Source organism: Eleginops maclovinus, chromosome 18, assembly GCF_036324505.1.
Source record: "Eleginops maclovinus isolate JMC-PN-2008 ecotype Puerto Natales chromosome 18, JC_Emac_rtc_rv5, whole genome shotgun sequence".
NCBI classification, from domain to species: Eukaryota; Metazoa; Chordata; class Actinopteri; order Perciformes; family Eleginopidae; genus Eleginops; species Eleginops maclovinus.
This window is the reverse complement of record NC_086366.1, coordinates 20,434,184-20,440,183: the sequence shown is the minus strand read 5'-3', so window position 1 is coordinate 20,440,183 and position 6,000 is coordinate 20,434,184.

Genomic DNA, 6,000 nt, shown 5'->3' with positions numbered 1-6,000 from the left:
TTTAACACAGCATGTTATTCATTAATGTGTCATTGTAATCTGTGCATTGCTTTTAGAACTCAGATATAAGAAATAAGATATCAGATGTCACCTTTATTCTTCACCTTAAGAGTCACCCAAAAGGAAAATTAATTTTGATGATTAACAATGGGTAATGATTGAGGGACTCTGTCTTAGTTTTGCAGGGCAGGAGTTTCCCCCCCGGTGTGGGCTGAAGAATCAATGAAAACGCCTTCCCAGGTGTTTCTTCTCCAGATGGGCTTGAGATGGGATGATAATATATTCCCCAAGTGTCGGCTCTGCCTTTGAAAATGCTAGTGCTGGGAGAAGATGGCCTTACGATGTTTGAAAGGCAAGCCGCAGGGGGGACAGATGCTCTGATATTCCAGCAGGGGAGTAGCTGTGGGGCCTCATGGCTGTTCTCTGCCTAGCGGGGGGAAGTTCAGTTGAGTCACGCCTACGCAGCTCAGCGGGAGAAGCGGAGGAATGGCAGGCAATGAGCAGCGGCGTGCTCCTGGGGTCAGATCGCTGCGTTTACCAACGAGGGCGAGAGGGATCTGATCACAGACTATACAAATTTACAGTGTCAGGGAGTTGGTGTTCAAACAGACGCTGTAAAAACATCTCTTTTTTTTTGGCCCTTACAAAACAGGAATGTAGTAATCAGCTTCATAGGAGGGGGCTGACTGTCAGATTATATGAAAGAGATACAGATCTATATTTGATTAATTAATGTGTCCTTGCTGGAATTTTCAATCCAACGGTTGAGTCCGTCATTGCTTAAGAACGAAAATTGTCAATCAGAGTTGGGAAAAAAAACAAGACTTTCCCACATCATTACACTGAGATGAAAAAGATTTCAAAGTCATTTCCATTAATAGATAGAGATAAAATTGCAAAATGTTTTTAAAACTTTGACCATGACTAGTGTTAGATCATTGATCCTTATTTAACTCTACTAAAATAGCTTCAGAATGTGGTGTCAATAAGCAATTTAGAGAGCTTTTTAAATCTCTGTCCCCGAGGAAGATGACTAATGATGGTTATGGACTTGTTTACAGCTGTTAGCCAGAACATGAGTCATAGAAAGAGTTACTATTTTCTTAAAAGAATATGCAAATGAACTGGCACAAAGCGTGGTTGGATAAGGTTGAATGCAAATAGTAACATTTGTTAGCTTAGCTATAAAAAACATTTGTTTCATAGTAATATCTGTAAGGGGGCCATGTTATGCTAATTTTCAGGTCTATTAATTGTATTTCCGTCTCTACATGTTTCCATGCTATAATGTTCAAACAACTCTTTTTTATTTTATTTTCTCATACTGCCTGAGCTGCAGCACCTTTTGTGATACCTAGTGATGTCACTATGTCACTAATAACGTTAAAGTTCAAGATATTCAAATGGATAAAATAGTTTTAAATAGTGACAATAAATAACCTCTATTTGCATTTTTGCATGTTTTATTTGAATTATGCCCATAGCAAGTTTAAAGCAGCTATTTAAATATTTTCCTAATGAAATTCAATCCAATGGGTAATGTTAAGGGGATACTTTAACGATGAACCCACTGGGATGTATCAGCCCACTTCCCAGCTTCTCTCATCTCTACAGAGCTTTAAGCGTCTTTTCATTGTTTTTTTATACAGCCCACAACTTTTGTTTTGGTTCATCCTGGTATTATTGGCTGTGTCAGGCAGCTATATTTTGAGAAACCTCCAGTAAAAACCCTCCTCACAGTACCTGCACAGCAGAACAACAACTGCAGACTAGCATAAGAGGAGGATTTAGCTAAAGAGCCAGAAACTTACCCTTAGGATTTGGTGGATACTAGACTTCTGCCAGGTGGCCAGAAACAACCCTCCAAATGAAAGCTGATGGTGCTCCAGTATCAGCTGGATGCTTACAGTAAATAGGCAAAGGCAAGTTTGTAATGTGAACCCAGGGATGGGTGATATGACCAAACATGTACAGTATATCACAGTGTTTCTTTGAGTCTTTTTAGGTGATGGTGTTATATCGCAGTATTACAAATATACACCTCTAAACATCATACTACCTCTTTCACGCATGGGGAAATGTAATGGAACATTTCTTAAGCACGATACAAATATAAAACAAAACATAGATGTTTATCGATGGCAAAAAGAAACAAAAATCAGATATACTTTAGATGTGTTTACATGTGGTTTGAAGCAGGAGTTCGACCTATAATAATTCAATAAATATAACGTGACTCATTTTCAGAGTTAACAGCCATGCTGAAAAACAAATGGTGCTATAATTAGCGTCCAACCAAACAACCCGTACAGTATTTGTAGCAGTGTTTCTACAGGTGATTTAGTTTCTTAAAATATAGGGCTGACATTGTTTTTCTGTCATTCGGAAATTGTGCGCTGGAGACAAAAACAGTCTGAATGTTGGCCTTGAAAATGTGGAAAGTTGGTATTGTAGCATCCATTTCAATGTGAAGGCATGGCAATTATGATTGCACTCAATTGGTTTCCAGGGGCAAAAAGCAGCAGTTATTTGAGGAGACACGTCCCTGTGCCATACCTTGCCTGGCCTCGCTGAATTGTGGAGAGGCCTTGGATGCAGCGTCGGAGTTTATCACTCTTAATGAGAGACTCCGCAGTAGGCCACACTCCATTACGCATGAGCCAGATGATACATTACATCGCCTTCCATGACTCCATGACCCCGAGGGATGTTTAATTAATCAGAGGCTGGACATGGCCACCATTAGTCGAAGGAACAGCAGCCAGGGCTTCACTAGACACATTCTAACTCCCACACATCATTATTTGGCTATCTTGCCAGCTCCCTCACCTCGGTAGCAAGGTGTGAATATATATTATCCAAACTGAAGGAAAAAGGGAGCGACATCTTCACAACCTCGTGGGAGCTGTTACCAAGACTAACTGCTATTTAAATCTGAAACAACGTCAGCTCTTAATCAGCTAGGAATATTAATGACTGAGTGTCGCATAAGAGCTGAAAAAAGCCGGTGGGGGGGTAGAAGTGTTGTTGCACAGGTTGAGGAACGGTTCCCAAAGCAAAACCTAAGAACCCCCTAGGAGGGATCCTGGAGGTCGATCCAGGAGTTAACTGACAAAATTAGGAGTAGTTAAACTCACATTAAATTCAATTCACTAGTCGGGGTGACAAATGTCAAAAGAGTTAATAGTATGTAGGCCCTAAAGACATAATTCAGCATGGTCTCTGGTTAAACACAAGCAAACGTTTCAACTCTTTTCTAAAATGTTTTACCTTCACACATTAGCAGAAAGACAGTGCCAGTGTGTTACTATGGAAACAGAGTGTTGGAGTAATGTATTCCAATAGTTTCTTGGTGAGCTTTAAGGTGATAAATAAACGGCAACGCCTCGTCAAAGACAGAGACTGTTCTTTAGCCTCTAGAATATCATAAAGAACTTGGAGGTCATAGCAATGTTGTAAAATGATAAGGTATAGAATGTCATGAAAGCCATAAACATGTCATGTTATAGTGTGGAATACTGAACAGTTAAAGCATAATGTCCCAGAAGTCATAGTTTGTCATAAGTGATAGTTTGTATTTCATAAAAAATCATAGTATAATGTGCCATACAAATGTCACATATTACAGGTACAAGTCCCAGTATAGTATGTCATAAAATGTCCTACAAAGTTGTATTATATACTGTTGCCCATAAAGTTGGAACAATTTATTTTTCAGACAGATTCCTCTTTTAATTGTGGTTCAATTTTCACTGTGATATGTTTTGAAAGACATTGACCAATATAGTTTTGAGAATATATACTGTACACTTTATCTATCAAGAATAAGTCACATTGTCACAAAATATTTGATTCCAACTTTATGGGCAACAGTGTAAAAGTCATAATACGTTATGGCCAGCAGAAAAAGGATAAAAAAGTCTTTCGTAAATGTATAGTACAATATAACAATGTCCCTGAAGATAAAAAAACAACAACTATGCCATACACATATCATAAAAAAAGTTGTATATTATGACATTGACATTCATTGCATGTAATTCATGTAAAATGAAGATTTTAAAGAAAAAACTCCTATAAATAATCAATAAAATGTGTGGATTATGAATTGTTATGCTATGTTATGCTATGTTTTTGCCCTTTTTTTCGCTTTTACGTTTGTATCTGTATACTTGTGACATCTTGTGAAGGCGATTGGATAGTTGAATACAAATATTTAATTGTCATAATATAGTGTTCTTTCCTAGTGTGGAAAGAAAGGAAGAAATAAAAAAAACACAAACATCTTAGTATAGTAACTCATTAAATCATTCACAGTACAGTGAGCCCACAATGCAATTAAATCCATCGTTTGGAAAATGTTTACCTTTAACAAGTATACATTATCTGCAGTAAATTAGCTTTAACACACTAAATGACTGGTTTGGTCCATTAACTTCCACTAATTACTATTAGACTCAGTCAGGCACCCTAACTCAGGTCCTGTTCCAAGCCAATGTAGAACAACACTTCTAAAGCTGCTGCTTGTAACACAAATCCTGCTGTCCTGAAGTTCGACTGTTATTTACTGTGGAGACGGAAAGCTCTGTGAGACTTCCAACTGCTTTCGAGTGAAGTCCATGGCTTCTGATCTCTAAGATACTAGCCTGGTGTGAAGAAAGGTTGTCCTTGGCTTGGTAACAACTGGAGCTGCATGACTCTCTGGCAGATAAGGCCTTTCTTCATCCATTTTTTCATGCATATTTTTCAATGTTTATCCCCACACTTTTCATTGAAGGAATACAAAAAAGTCCTTTCTATTACAAGTACATTGTGATCTGCCAATCTTTAACACAACACTCAAAATTCATCAGATTCAAACTGCTTGAGTGATTTGTTTTCCTGTTTCTGCTCGCAGACCCCCAGCTCTTCCTGATGCTGTTGTTTAAGCTTTACGCTTCACACTCCTCCCTGTTATAAACATTTGTCTGTACTGAACATTGGTTTGTATCCCCACGACTCAAGGATACTCTGCTGTGATTTGACATTGATGAGGGCAAATGGCTGCATGCATATTCCTTCCTCTCATTTATTGGAGAGGAGGAATTGTGGATGGAGTGGAAAAAAGAGCCGCGGCCTCTGAATTTCCCTTGGATGTGTGAACTTGCTTATTATTGAAATTTAAATGTAAATTCCGCTGTGAAAGGTCACAAAGACACATCTGAAATATGTGAGCTGCAGGCTGCCAATTGGTGCCGCATTTGAAATGGGGCTCCATTAAAAAGCTAAGTTCCACACAGAGACTGGGTTCATATCACCTTTGATATCAGAGACACAGACAAGTCTGCAGGGCTGCATTTCACTCAACAGTTCCCAAAAAATAAAAGAAACTGAATTATTCTTGGATGTGCTTCTGCATGCCATCACTTGCCTTGTATAAAGACATTGCATGCCGTTTGTCACTGTTGCTTTATATGTATATATTTATGTTCACACCTATTTTTACTTGTTTTTATCTTCAATATTGTTGTGCCTTTGTTGTTTTTAGCTGTATGGTGATATGGTACAGTATGTCACGAAAAGTCAAATTATGCCATAACAAATAGCAAAGTCTTATAGCATAAAAATGTCATTAAAATTGTCATAGTATAGCCAGCCATAATAAAATGACAAATAGTCCTATTACAGTCATATATAAAAATGTAATTAGGTCATTTTATTAAAGCGATATTCATCATAGAACTAAAATTCCTAGTACAGTATAACATAAAAATATTAATAAAGGTCTTAGTATATTATGTCAGCAAAAAAATATTTAATCCTTTGTATAATATGTCGTAGTTTAAAATGGAATCAAGAATATTCATACAAAGTTATTTTATATTATGCCATTACAAAATCGTAGTCCGGCATGTATTACAAAAATAATTCAAACAATGAAGTGTAACTGGTCTAAAAAATATTATCAAAAGTCCCAAAATAGTATGTCCGAAAAAAATAATTGAATAAAAACAAAAGATT